Below are 15,459 nucleotides of genomic sequence, written 5' to 3'. Positions count from 1 at the left end.
TTTGCAGCAAAGAGTACCAGAGTGAATTTCACACCTCTGCTAGAGGAAGTATAGTTATAAAGAAACTGGTTATGAGTTAAACCCTTCTTAGCATAGATGCTTTAGAGGTGAAGTAGAAATTAAGAATTATTTCATACTTACAGCTGTGAAAGGACAGAACACTATGACTTATCAGTAGTTGACAGCTTTCGTAGGTGTAGGCAGGGTGAGGCGATGGAGAAGAGAAGGATGGGTGTATCGCCTGCCTAATGGTGGATTATCACACCTTTTATAGGGAGAAATCCTTCCTCCTATGCCCAAATTTGTCTTTCCCCCATAGAAAGGTGAGGGTACCTGTTTTCATTGGCTGACCTTTTGTGTGCGTACTAATGACAGCAATATAGTAGCTTGCGGGTGTACGTGTTACATTTGTGGGCAGAAATACTCTCCTTTTGCACCTAACTAGGTGAAAGGTTAGCAGATATTCGAAAAGTCCCTAGACAATTTGCGTAGGTTTGTCTCCTATTATTACTTTTCTGAGTAAGGGTCTTAAAGGTTGCTTTCAGCATCACAGAGGAAATAGGTCAGGATGTCTGGTCTAGAAGTTTCTAGGTATCTTCATTACAGCTTATTGCAAATTCTATTAATCTATGCAGCCTACACACTTTTATCAAAAAGACATTTTATACAGACCAACAGATTAATCCTCAGGGCTACATGGGAAAGGTGGTTTTAAGCCACCTTTGGGCCTTCCTGATCCTGGGCTGATCCAGGGGCTAGAGTGGTCCACAGCATCACTTAGACAGCCGTTGAGGTGTGTCTAAGTTATACCAGTCTCCTTAGGCTGTCCTATGAACAGTGATGCCTGGAATCATCACTATGCTCTATACAATGTCCCTACCCCAAGCATGCTACGCCAGGATTTTCAAGGGGGTCCCTAGAAGACCATATCCCACAGTGTCTGTGCTGGGAAAATTGGCCAGATATGGAATTTTTGGAGCCCATTTATTCCTCTCTGATCCTTTTTTTCCTGGCCTAAAGGTTTCAGAGACAGGGGTAAGGATCTTGCTATCTATTTATCATTTAAGACACAACCAATTATGCGAGCACTTACACTCGTGGACTTATCACATGTGCAAGTACACGAGTAGTTCCATAAAGGAGATACTCATGTGCACAAAGTACTTGGTCCTTTGTTACTTCTAACACACATAATGTATCTAATCACCAATTTACAATTTAAAAGTATTGAGCATTCCGTCAAAGAACTCAAATCTCATCTTTTTTCCTTTAAAAGGCCCCACTCAGGCAAAAAAAAATATGCACGTGTTTTACTTTATGCAATGTGAGTGGTTCCATTGACTTCAGTCAGACTGCACATAGTGCATAAAGTTAAGCACATGAATACAGTTTTACAGGATTATAGCCAGATGGCTATAAATATTTGCTTTTAAAATTTACCTCAAATAACCTTTGTGTCAGAAGAGATTTACGGAAATTTTGTTTAAAATATGGGGAGGGATCAGGACTTGTATACAAATTGAAGTAAAACAACATCAGAGCCCCCCTGTAATCATAATCATCAATGGATTTACAATGTTTCAAAAATCATTCTTTCACTTATGATTTTCTCCCCTGCTTTTAGCTTCATTGGAAAAAATAAAATAGATCACTATTCCAATTAGCCTGGTCATGTTCTGTAGCACAGACACAGGTTTCTTGAAGCATAACACAGAGTTAGTATTTGAGATCACCTTGATTAAAAAATAAGTTATCTATGTCCCTAATATTTTGAGAGACCCTGTTACAGGAATGTATTACTACAGCCATAAAACCAAACTGTGTATGGAAAGAATGAGAACAAGGATTAAGAGCAAGCGCTTAGTTGCAGAAAAAAAGAATATAATGATTAATTTTAAAGGTAGAACGGGTCCTTGATTTCTGTGTAATATAACACTTCATGATCAAAGCAGAACACACTAAAATTACAAAACCAAACAGATTGGCTGCACAATGGATGTTTGCAACCAGGACTATACAAGTAGGGTTGCCAGACGTCAGATTTCCAACCGGAACACCCAGTCGAAAAGGGACCTTGGCGGCTCCAGTCAGCACCGCCGGCCAGGCCGTTAAAAGTCTGGTGGGTGGCGCAGCAGGGGCCCAGGGCTAAGGCAGGCTCCCTGCCAGAGCTAGCTCCGTGCAGCTCCCGGAAGCTACTGCCAGGACCCTGCAGCCCCTAGATGCATGTCAGCCAGGGAGGCTCCACAGGGCCCATTAGCTGGGAGCTGCAGGGGTAGCACCTGCGGGTGCAAGGATATTGTGTGGAGATTCCCTGTGGGTCCCTCACCCCCTCCTGCATCCCAACCCCCTGCCCCAGCCTGGAGTCCCCTCCCACACCTAAACCCCCTCGCTGAGCCCCCACCCCCTAACCTCCCCAACCCCTTGCCCCAGCTCTGAGCCCCCTCTGGGACCACAAACCCCTCATCCCAACCCCGACTCAGTGCCCTCACCTCCCTCCCTCACCCCAACCCTCTTACCCCAGCCGAGAGCTCCCTCCTGCACCCCAAACCCCTCATTCCCAGCCACAACCCAGAGCTTGCACCCCCAGAGTCCTCATCCCACCTTGTACCCCAATCCCTTTACCTCAGCACAAAGCCCTGTCCGGCACCCTAAACTCTGACCTGTGGGGGATGGAGCGAGTGGGGATGGCACCTTGGGGAAGGGTGTTCTGTTTTGTGCAACTAGAAATTTGGCAACCCTATATTATATATAAAAACAAACAAAAAATTGGTATTTTGGATTGTTATGATACAAGTAAAATTAAATATGCCAGACATAAATCACACATGCAAAATCTCAGATATTGAAAAAAATAAATGGAAACTACAAGTTAATGATGTCATTTTGTTTATTAGCAAGACAAGGTGGGTGACAGAGTCAAGCTTTCAAGCCACAAAATTCTTCCTCTTTCTGAAGAGCTCTGGGTAGCTCAAAAACCTTGTCTCTCTCACCAACAGAAGTAGGTCCAATAAAAGATTTACCTCACTCACCTTTCCTCTCTAATATCATGAAACTGACACAGCTACACCACCACTGCATACATCCTTTTGTTTATGTCCATCTCATATTATCTAGAGCTATTATTGGAGTTCGTATCAAGATCTATATTAAATTGGGCCAAATCCCAAGTATAGGCTGCAAAACAAATGCATGCCCAAACAATTTTTCATTTCCTCCTTTCCAAAAAGCTCTCTCTCTCTCTCTCTCTCTCTCTCTCACACACACACACACACACACACACACAGTATACCTTCAAGTCAGCGGCACTGCTATGGGTACCCACATGGCCCCATAGTATGCCAACATTTTTATGGCTGATATAGAACAACACTTCCTCAGTTCTCATCCTTAATGCCCCTACTCTACTTGCACTACATTGATAACATCTTCACCCATGGGAAAAAGGCCCTTGAGGAATTCCACCAGGATTTCAACAATTTCCACCCCACCATCAACCTCAGCCTCAAGGCGTCTGGTGGGGCTGCAGGAAAGGCAATTAGAGTACTGACCCCCGCTGCATCAATTGTGTAACCGCCTGCCCTCCTCCCCAAGTTCCATATCCTCCTCCTCCAGATGCCCAAGAACGCAGCAGGGGGGAGGCGAGGCGAGGCTCCGGGCACCCAGCCACTCAACTCCAGGGGATGGCCCAAGCAACAGAAGGCTGTCATTAAAATGTCCAAAGGCATGTTCTACCACCATTCTGCACTTGCTCAGCCTATAGTTGAACTGCTCCTTACTGCTGTCCAGGCTGCCTGTGTACAGCTTCACGAGCCATGGGAGCAAAGGGTTAGCTGGGTCCCCAAGGATAACTATTGGCATTTCTATATCCCCAACAGTAATTTTCTGGTCTGGAAGAAAGTCCCTTCTTGCCACTTTTTGAACAGCTTGAAAGATGCGAGTGTCATGCACCTTTCCCAACCATCACACATTGATATCGGTGAAATGGCCCTTGTGATCCACCAGTGCTTGCAACACCATGATAAGTACCCCCTTGCGGTTTATGTACTCTTTGGCAAGGTGGTCCAGTGCCAAGATAGGGATATGCTTTCCATCTATTGCCCCACCTCAGTTAGGGAAACCCATTGCAGCAAAGCCATCCACTATGACATGCACATTTCCAAGAGTCACTACCCTTGTTAGCAGAAGGTTATTGATTGCCTTCGCTACTTGGATCACAGCAGCCTCCACAGTTGATTTGCCCACTCCCAATTGATTTCTGACTGACCAGTAGCAGTCAGGTATTGCAAGCTTCCACAGGGCTATTGCCACTCACTTCTCAACTGTCAGGGCAGCACTCATCTTGGTATTCCTGCGCTTCAGGGTGGGGGAAAGCAACTCACAAAGTTCCATGACAGTGGGCTTACGCATGCGAAAATGTTTCAGCTACTGGGAATCATCCCATACCTGCAACACTATGTGGTCCTACCAGTCTGTGTTTGAATGCCAATTCTGGGCCCGGCAAACCACTGTATCAACATTCCCCAATGCCGCCACGATATCTCAATTGCCACATTCCTTGCTTTCAGAAACATCTTTGTCCACGTCCTCCTCACAATCTTCCTCGTACTGGTGGCTCCTAGCTAGGCTCTGCACATACTGCAGAATAATGCGTGAGGTGTTTACAATGCTCACAAAAGCAATGTGTAGCTGAGCGGACTCCATGCTTACTGTGCTATGGCATCTGCACGGATAACCCAGGAAAAAAGGTGCGAAATTATTGTTTGCCATTGCTTTCAGGGAGGGAAGGAGGGAGGGGAGACTGATGACATGTACCCAAAACTACCTGCAACAATGTTTTTGCCCCATCAGGCATTTGGAGCTTAACCCAGAATTCCAATGGACAGCGGGGACTGTGGGGTAGCTACCCACAGTGCACCACTCTGTGAGTCGATGCTAGCCACAGTATTGAGGACGCACTCTGCTGACCTAATGAGCTTAGTGGGGACACGCACGATTGATTTTATTAAATCGGTTGCTAAAGATAGACTTCTATAAAAATCAACCTAATTTCGTAGTGTATACATGCCTTTAGTAAAAAAAAAATAAAATAAAATATAAAAAAATAAAACTAACTACAGAAATCAATAAAACAAATATTTTCTCAAGAGCTAAGCCTAACCAGTAAACAAAATAATAAGGGGATAGACTATTTCACCTATCACTTCCTTTTTACATCCTTATTAAAAAAGGAGAGTGAGAAAAAATATGAAAATATGGACAGAGACTATTAAAGTGAGATTCATCATTGCTGCCACTCCCATCATCTCCTGGGGCCCTACACCTTCTTCAGTCTAATCCTGAGAGATGTTCTGACCAAATTGGGCTAGACAACCCTCACCAGCTCCTTCAGAATCCCTCTGAAGAAAAACAGGATCAGACTAACGGCAGCAGCAGCAGCAGCTGCTTTCTTTTACCCAAAAGGACAGTTTTACCATAGTCAATACCATCCAAGAAACTGTCAAAGTTTGTTTGTTTTTCTTTCTAGAACTCTATACACCTAAAGAAAAACAGGAGTAAAAAAAAAGTTGGTAAAAATTAAAGCTTTACCTAATACTTTACATTTCAAATACTTTGTTAAAGATATAGAAAAAAATATAGACAGTTAAAGTGATTTTTATAGTGTGTTTGCCATAGTACTAAGCAGGCTGTGGTCTCTGTACATAAACCCCCAAACCTCTTAACCTCTAACACTGTTTAATGTTGTACAGTGACTGGGTTATGTTAACATCTTTTGGCCCATTTAGTCCATCTAAATTAATACATTTGGATCGTCAGACTCCTAATTCCAACTATTTTGTGCTTTTCCACGCTGACTGATTTTTTTAAATCAAAGAGCATGTATGTGAGACAAATAAAAAGAAGCTATGTAGAAATTTTTAAAATAGGTTTTATAGTTCTCAGTATGGAACTTGTGCTTCTAAATCCTCAGGTGCTTTTGAAAAATCCCACCCTTTAAAGTAAACCTTCTTTATCTCTTTGATAGTAAATAAAGAACAGCCATTACTGAAGCAAAGTCCTAGTGGTAATTTTTAAACACATGCTTAACTTTATGCACGTAAGCAGTCAGATTAAAGTCGATAGGACTACATATACACAAAGTTAAGCATGTGCTTCATTACAGGATCAAAGCCTAGTTTAGTAACAATATAAAGTGAAGCACAAAGTGTGTAAATCTACTTGTATGGAGTACTATTTTCATTTCACTTCATTTTTATACTGTGCATTTTCACATTTCATTTTTCATTCTGATTTGCTGAAATGAATAAATGTTTGGCTTATTGATAGTTTGTGAATAATTAGGTGCAGTGCAACATTCATCATTCATAAAATATCAATATGCTCCAACATTCTTTGGGGCAGCCAAATGTCAATTTGCATTCTAATTTGTTGAACTAAAGCTATTTGGGTCTATTGATGTTTTGTAAGTGATGAGATACAGAGCAAGATGTACTAATCATTCATAAAAAAAGATATTCAGTGCAACACAAAGTAAGAATATTTTACAACAGTAATAAAAAAAACACATTTAACTCTTCCACTTTAAATAATATTACTAATGTATACAACTGTGTTCAATGCCTAATTAAAATATTTTTTAATTAAAACAATATTATACTTGATTATTTACAAGATTTATCAATGTGTAGGACTACCAAGATAGCACAGGTTTGATTCAGGCATAGGCTCAGAAGACCAAGTGTAAACTTCCACTTATAGCTCTGTTAAGCAACTTCAGTCCTAGACCCAAATGCTTATATGCATGCTTAACTTAGAACAGGTGAGTAGTCCCATTGACTTCAATGGGATTAGTCATGGTTATTCTTATTTTAAACCACTGTTTTCAGATTTTTTTAAATTCTATAGAATATAAATGAGCCTTCTAATTTTATTATTTATGTATTATAGAGGGATGGATTATTTTATTACCAGTAAAAATGGTTTTAATTTAACACCTGTATTTTATAGGCTAAATGGGACTATTGCAATGTCATTTTTTGTGGAGCTAGGTAATTACTGCAGAGTTCAGGAAGACATTTCCTTCTCCTCTCTGTCTTGTCATACACAATGGCTAGAGGCGGTATGGCATTCTTCTGGTCAGGGGCGGCTCTAGGCACCAGCAAACCAAGCTGGACGACCGGACCTGCCGCAGGCATGACTGCGGAGGGGGCGCTCGTCCCGCGGCTCGGCTGGACCTCCCGCAGGCATGACTGCGGCAGCTCAAGCGGAGCCGCCGGACACGGGAACCGTCCGCAGCCGTGCCCGCGGGAGGTCCGCTGTTCCCGCGGCTCCGGTGGAGCTCCCGCAGTCATGCCTGCAGCAGGTCCGCTCGTCCCGGGGCTCCGGTGGACCTGCCGCGGGAGCTCAACCGGAGCCGCGGGAAGAGGGGACCCGCCGCGGGACCGAGGAAGGGCGGCGCAGCACACCGCGCTGCCTGGGGCAGCCTATTTTCTAGAGCCGCCCCTGCTTCTGGTAAAGTATCAAGTCTCTATTTGAGACAGGCCATTTAACAGGATGAACCATGGACCCAAATGGTATATGTTACTAATAGTGATGAGATGATTTTACCTTTTTTCTGGATCTCAAGTGTACTCTATCAGACTGGAATATGCTACCTTCTGCAATTGCTCTGCCCTCTTTACCCCTACCTGCCACTTCTTACTTAGTCTCTGAGAGCAGGAGAAGGCAGCAGCTCCTCGTTAAAAATTCTGTCAGCAAAGTGAAGGGAAGGCTCAGATTATTTCCATGTCATAGATAAAAATCACACTCTTTCTGCCTGCCACTATTTCCTCCCATCCAGAAATGGCTTTTCCCTGTGGTTCATAAAACAATGTGTCAAGGGAAATGTTTTGAAGGATTTTTTTCCAAGGGTTTGTTCTGGGAATGGACCAGATTGCACTGGGGATTTGATTCCCAGAAGAGAATATTCTCAGACATCAACCCCTCCCATTCCAGCTCAAATTGCACCAACTGAGCAGTGTACTTGACTACCACTGACTACTGTGAAGAGGCCCCAGTCTGACAAAGCATTTAAGTACATGCCTAAAGTGAAGCACAAGTTTTTGTGCACTGCTGAATTGGTGCTCTAGTAATTAACATAAAAGAAAAATTCAGCAAGTTAAACAAAATACCTCAGAAGCAGCATATATTTTGGGAAGCAGTAGGATACCCCCCTCCTTCCACCAAAAAAAGGGAACTACTCTGTAAGGAAATAGGCATAGTTATTACGGCTATAAACCTACCAAGGTAGGTTACTGATTGGCTGGGTTACCCTCTTGAACCAGGAAATGTCTCATCTGCACTTCATTGGTGAGTGTACTGTTTTCCCCTGCTTGAGTATATTCAAACACCATGTATTTTTTTCTGTACAAAAGTTTAAGCATGACTATTTAGTGGTGTTTCCTGAACACTGCTTTTGTGGGCACATGATACAAAACACATTTAGATGGCACAGCTATAGCATGATATTCATTAAATTCACTTGCAATTTATAGCTTTTAATTTTACACTTGAAAAAAATGCAAATGAATTTTCTCATCTCAGAAGATGCAATGGAAAGTCACATTATGATCACCAATTTTATTCCAGAGGTGGAGCTTTCTTGCTGCAGCAAATGTTTCCATTATAATCTATAAACTTTTAGGAGATTTAGTCTGGACCATTCATAATTTTCTAAATTAACTCTTTTGCCAAAGACATCTTTCCAGTCACACTGTAGAACATCTCTGTGGATCTTTAATCACTTTGAACTTTTTAAGTTTCCATTGAACATTTCAAGAGCAATATACAAAGCGATGTTCTGCCCTTGCAAGTGAGAAAATAAAATACACACTTCTAGTGAAAAGTTTAGGATCCATTCCACTGCATAACACCATAAATAAGAAATAAAGTTTTATGTCACTCCAAAATGTACATGACTCAATGAAGCAGAAAACATTCTATTGATTGCGGAGGTTTTCTTAAGTATCCTGTATATTAGCTGTAACAGCTACAGCCTGATAATAGGGTGTATAATACCCGCATTTCCGTCTAAACTTAAAAGAGTAATTTCATTAGCAATTATAGCAATATTTTTATAACTTAACTTTTTCATGTCTGATAATGGGACCTCACAGAAGAGACATTGCAGGTTGTGGAGTTAAGGTTATAAACCTCTTAATATTTTTATAGGAGGCAGTAAGAGCCGATTAATATCATCATCATCATATTGATTTAAAAAAATGCAGATAATCTACTCTCCATCTATCTTTGTATGACAAGAGATTTACAGCTTTGTGGCAAGCTTGAGCATAGTGACAGCTATGATTTGCTTTTTACCTAGTGCATAGAGCAACACCTATTCCTCATGTTTCTTAAGCAGTGGTAAATGAATAACGTATCATCCTATCTAAAAACCAGCTTTTTAAATTATGATTTAGCAGTTCTAATCTTGCACACCCAACAAGCTGACTCACATGTCTTAAATGTGGTTTTAATTGCATTAGGTATCATTTTGAAATTACCCAGTTAGAGCCTCAAAAACCATAAGCAATCACTGCCAGGAAGGCATTATCATCATCATCTAAAGAAACTGTACTTGTGCCTGTTTTATAATACTAGTCATTTGGAGGCATTATAAGCAAACAACAAAAGAAACATTAATTCTTCTTCATAAATATTATCCAAGTATAAAACAAATGGTATTCAGGCACAATGCTACTTTCAATTCTTTATCCTAGCCTAGGACACAGATCAACACTGTTAAAGTGTTTTGTTAGCCATTAGAACTAAGCAAGAAATTTGTAACAAATTAATTGAAGATTGTTCTGGGATATTCCAAAATGAACTGTGATTTCCTGTCTTTTCATAGGATCATAGAACTAGAAGGGATCTCAAGAGGTCATCTAGTCCAGTCCCCTGCACTCAAGGCAGGACTAAGTATTATCTAGACCATCCTTAACGGGTGTTTGTCCAACATGCTCTTAAAAATCCCCAATGATGGAGGTTTCACAATCTTCCTAGGCAATTTATTCCAGTATTTAACCACTCTAACAGTTAGGAAGTTTTTCCTAATGTCCAACCTAAACCACCCTTGCTGCAAATTAAGCCCATTGCTTCTTGTCCTATCCTCAAAGGTTAAGAACAATAAATTTTCTCCCTCTTCCTTGTAACAACCTTTTACATACTTGAAAACTGTTATCGTGGCCCCTCTCAGCCTTCTCTTCTCCAGACTAAATAACCCAATTTTTTCTCTCTTCCCACATAGGTCATGTTTCCTAGTCCTTTAATCATTTTTGTTGCTCTTCTCTGGACTTTCTCCAATTTGTGCACATCTTTCCTGAAATGTGGCGTCCAGAACTTGACACAATTATCCAGCTGAGGCCTAATCAGTGAGGAGTAGAGTGGAAGAATTACTTCTCATGTCTTACTTACAATATTCCTGCTAATACATCCCAGAATGAGGTTTGCTTTTTTTGCAACAGCATTATATATTGACTCTCATTTAGCTTGTGATCCACTATGACCCCCAGATCCCTATCTGCAGTACTCCTTCCTAGGCAGTCATTTCCCATTTTGTATGTGTGGAACTGATTGTTCCTTCCTAAGTGGAGTACTTTGCATTTGTCCTTATTGAATTTCATCCTATTTACTTCAGACCATTTCTCCAGATCATTTTTAATTTTAATCCTATCCTCCAAAGCACTTGCAACCCCTCCCAGCTTGATATTGTCCACCAACTTTATAAGTGTACTCTCTCTGCTATTATCTAAATAATTGATAAAGATATTGAACAGAACCAGACCCAGAACCTATCCCTTCTGGACCCCACTCATTATGCCCTTCCAGAAAGAGTGTGAAACACTGATGATTACTCTCTGGGAATGATTTTCCAACCAGTTATGCACTGGTTGTCTAGGTTGTATTTCCCTAGTTTATGAGAAGGCAGGACAGTATCAAAAGCCTTACTAAAATGAAGATATACCACATCTACCACTCCCCCCACCATCCACAAGGCTTGTTACCCTGTCAAAGAAAGCTATCAGGTTGATTCTGTGAATCTTTAACTCTGCTATTTTTGTGTGAACAGTTGTGTGTATTCAACATTTGACCTGTACTGGTTATTTGTGATTGGTCAGATGAGTCACAGGGAATTGCCTCTGATCCCATAGCCATGGAGGGTCCCTTGGTAGTGTAACTGGTGTCATTATACTGGCTATGTCGGGGGAAGGCACCAAGGAGAGCAGTACAGCAGTGCACTGGTGGTAGGAGGGAGCAAAGGATAAGTGACCCTGAGAAGGAGCAGATACTGGAAGATCCTGTGCTATGAAGGTCTTCCTTCCTCCCTATTGTCAGTTCTATTGAAACACAATGTGCCTCTGGAGCTGTTCTATGGCAAGTGGAGGAGGAATCCTGCTCCCTTACCCTGTGCATCCACTTGGGCTGGGTGCTAGGCAAAGAATTTGTTGCAAAGGTGCAAGCACATTTGGCATTAATTTTGCACATTTGTAGTCAGTTTATGTAAAAAACTCATGCATACAACTTTGACATTGTATGAATGTTTATAGACAAATAAAATTCTATTGCACAAACATCAGCAGAAAACAAATGAGCAATGTGAAGAGAATTAATTTAAAAATAGGGACATTGGTAGATGTGTTTTTCCCCCATAGTACCCCCCCTTTACTCTCCTTGTTATGGAATAATTTTCAATAAAATAAAATGCTACTCTATGCACAAATATTGCTTTCCCAAGTTATTGATTCCCCCGCCCCAATGGTGTCTGATTACCAAAGCTTTACTCCCAATCCAGCCCTACTTTTTTATTAGAAATATTTTCAATCTCAGATTCCCCCTCCCAATCTGTACTTCAGGATATTGTATTTTTGAAGCAAGGAAGAGCTACATAATATGGAATCTTGCCAACCCTTGATTAACAATAAAAATGTTAAGAGTACTTGGACTGTAATACAAGTTTGGTTATAAAGGACCAAGTTGGAAAAATCTAATCTTGATATAAGATATTACGTATTATTCCTAGCTAGCAATAATAAATCATCCTATGGATACGCTACAAGTTAAATATTAAATTATATTCTAAAAGTCATCCTTATCAGTAAAACACACTCACTATACCAAAATAAGAGTTCCAGAATTTGAAATGAGAAAGGTAAAAGTGTCCTTCAGCATCTTCCAAAGTACCGGTTGATTTTCCTCTGGAAAAACAATTGAGACCATCTTATTTTGGGAAGGGCCTACATTTTCGTCATTCATTTCCTCCTATTTACTCAGCAATAGATGCAAAATTTAGGTAGTATTTGAGGACCAATGTTCAAAACTGATCAATATGTACACATTTATATGTAAAAATCAGGTTTCCCACTCTTCAGGTGTGCACATGTTTTCAGGTGTTTTTATTAAGTCACTTTTAAATATAAAAGGCTTCATTTTCATGGTAAGTATTACCGCATTGTCTTTTGAGTCTGATAATTGGTTTCCCATATCTCTTGTTACTGGGAGCTTTATGAACATAACACCATTTCCTAATTCAGTTCCCATGAAAAAGCAAAACATCAATCTCCACAGAATTATCAATAGTGTAGTAGGATTGGATACATCAAACATTAAATATGCTGAGCAGTACAAATATTTAACTAACAATTCATTTGCTTCTTCCTGATTAAAGGTGGATCTCATCAAAATCTTCTCACCAGAATGAATTCTACCCTATAATACTCCCAGCAACACACCCTGGGAAAGGCTTGAGAAGTCTTGCAGCATGTCCCAAAGGTTATCAAATCCAGACGCGGGCAAACCAAGTGATAACCAGCAGGCGGTAGCAGTACTGAGATAGGAAAGTCTTCGGTGGGACCAGATCCTGACAGTGCTATGTTTTGCCAGTACCAATCTTGGGTCTTTTATAGCAGCTGGCAGGGACATTGGCTGATTGGGATTTAGGAGAGACTGCTCCCATCTTGAAGGACAATCCTCATTCCTTAGGATCTAAAGAACTTCTCACTTCTTGTTTGAGAAGTTCTTTAGATCCTAAAGATTGTTTGAGGAGGTGTAAATTCAGCTGAGTGTCCCTGGATTTTCTTGTCTTGATTGAAAAGGACTGGCAAACTGAGCAGCGGTCAGGTGCATGATTTTCACCAAGACAAAGGTTATGTCTTCATTTAAAAGGTGAAGATGGAATTTCCAGTTTGAGGACACAGCTAAGAAGAGAAGTTTAGCCACAGCAGCACAAGTGGCAGGAGGGGCTTGCCACCTCAAGAACAATTTCATCTGAGACACTAGGTATGAACTTGGGTGGATATCTTCTTCTACCACTTGCACTGTGGCAGCTATTCTCTATTTATTGCATAATAGCTCAGTCAGAGCTAGCATTTCAGTGTCTCCACAAGCTGGAATTTACTACTGCAGCTCAAAATGTAGACATAGCCTTAAAAAAACCCAAACAAACAAAAAACGGGACTATGGCAGTCTGTAAGGACTAGAATGAGTCCACCACAAGAGAAGCATGGTTTGAAACCAGAGAACTTTGAATCCCTTATTTTATGCAAAGGTAGTGGTGCAAAGCACCGAGGAAATTATTGTATTTATTTATTTGCAAAAATACAATAAATGAGAGGAAAACAGAAGAGAATTAACTCTAATTCATTAACTACAAGAAGCAAATCGATAAAAGGGGTGAATAATTCTTGTTCCATCTCACTTTTACAGCTCTGCCCTTTATACTTTCAGATTGGGGACTGGTACATGCAAAGCAGTAGGGCAGCTCAAAGGACAACGCTCAGTTGTTCAGAGATTATCGTCTTGCATGCATGAGGCACTTGCACACCTACAGTGGGATCCACACAGCCATAAATTCCTCTCTGAATATATGTCCTTGACCTCAAAACAGGATTAAATTTAGCATGTTTTTACTCAATTGTATTTTAAGGTTTTGAGTTTGAGCCTGAGCCTCTAGAGATGATTAAAAACAGAGAAGAGAGTCAGAACTTTGTGCCTGCCTTATCTTTACTAGATCCAATTCTGCATCAACTTCAGTTAAATTGAACTAGGTGTAAGTCAATGCAGAATTTGGCCAAAGAACTGAAACAAATGCGATGTTACAGAGCTGTTTTAATTTTCTGGTCTACTACTTTCTGAATTTTCAGTATTTCATAAAAGATTATTTTTGTTTCCACCCAAATTCCATTCATTGTTATTCAAAGTGCCACAGATGTCACATTATGAATATTATTGTAATAACTTCAATCTTTTAAAGATATTGTATTGGGGTTTTTCATTTCAATAATGTGCATACCTTCATGTTTCATACTAAAACTAAAATACTCAAAGAATTTCCAGATCACCAAGGACATTGATTAATTTACATATCTGCATGCTGTTGATTCTTAATGGATGTTTAAATAGCAGAATATATTTTTCCCTATTTGGAAAATAGCACAGCAAAATAACTAAATGGATTGAAGAGGAAAAAGGATGCTATTGGAATGTGACCTCCTCTTCATCATCAACTGTCAACATGGTTGCCTTTAAAAACAGTTTATACTGTTTGTTATTTACTGTGGTATCCAAGACAACCATTTTCCTTTCCTTCTTCCATATGAATTGTTTTGTTTTACTGAAACCTATCTGTGAACAGAATCTTAAAGAAAGGTTACTTCATTAAAAGGGTGGGATATACACTTACCACACAGACATGATATGACGCATAATCAATTAATGTTTTCAGTACCTCAGATGAAGCATGCTATATTCCGGCTAATTATTATTTATTATTTATAGGTAGCAAGATTTATGATACTTAATAGAAAGTAGTGTACATTCCACATGAGGATAGTGACAATATAACTATGAAAGAGTTTCCCTTGAATTTAAATCCTGTAAGATTAAAATGTTTTTACCCAAGGGCTAGATTGTGATAACCCTTTTCTCACACTTAATAGCACCACACTCCCCTAGCAGCTCCACTGACTTCAGTGGCACTACATGTTGAATAAGGTACTGCTCATTGTGAGTAAAAGTATTAGGATCTGGCCAAAAATAAGTACTATAATTAAATTTAGATAGTACACACGTGTCCCACATTCTGCGCCCAGTCATCCCTACTGTGAGAAAAATGTATAGATGAACCAGGAGACTCTGAAAGTTAGCTCTCTCATTTGTCCACTAAAGAACAGCTCTCTCTCATTCTCTAGATTCCTCACACACATGCTGTAGATGGGGGATTCACACTGCAGAGGGGATTCAGTGTAAGATAATGCTGAGGGGCACATTTTTAGCTTGCACTACAAAATCCCTGTAAAGTTGAGGAAGAGGATGCCATAGACAGCAACAAACTATCCTCTACCCTCCTCAAACAGCCACACCACACCAGCCAAGTCACTATCTATTGGACGAGGCTTCCTTGAAGTTGGGAGGGACAATTAATTTTAG

The 15,459-nt window shown here is 40.3% G+C and overlaps 1 long non-coding RNA gene across 1 annotated transcript in view; it reads right to left on the bottom strand.

The window, feature by feature from the left end:
• Positions 1–7,648: 7,648 nt before the first annotated feature.
• LOC120406702 overlaps positions 7,649–15,459 on the bottom strand; it is a 72,695-nt gene continuing 64,884 nt past the window's right edge. Inside the window, exon 3 of the long non-coding RNA XR_005599499.1 lies at positions 7,649–7,745. This is a non-coding gene — a long non-coding RNA (uncharacterized LOC120406702). The remainder of the gene's footprint in view (positions 7,746–15,459) is intronic.

The sequence above is a fragment of the Mauremys reevesii genome, linkage group 5, assembly GCF_016161935.1.
Source record: "Mauremys reevesii isolate NIE-2019 linkage group 5, ASM1616193v1, whole genome shotgun sequence".
Taxonomy (NCBI): Eukaryota; Metazoa; Chordata; order Testudines; family Geoemydidae; genus Mauremys; species Mauremys reevesii.
This window is presented reverse-complemented; position numbering and strand designations above follow the sequence as displayed.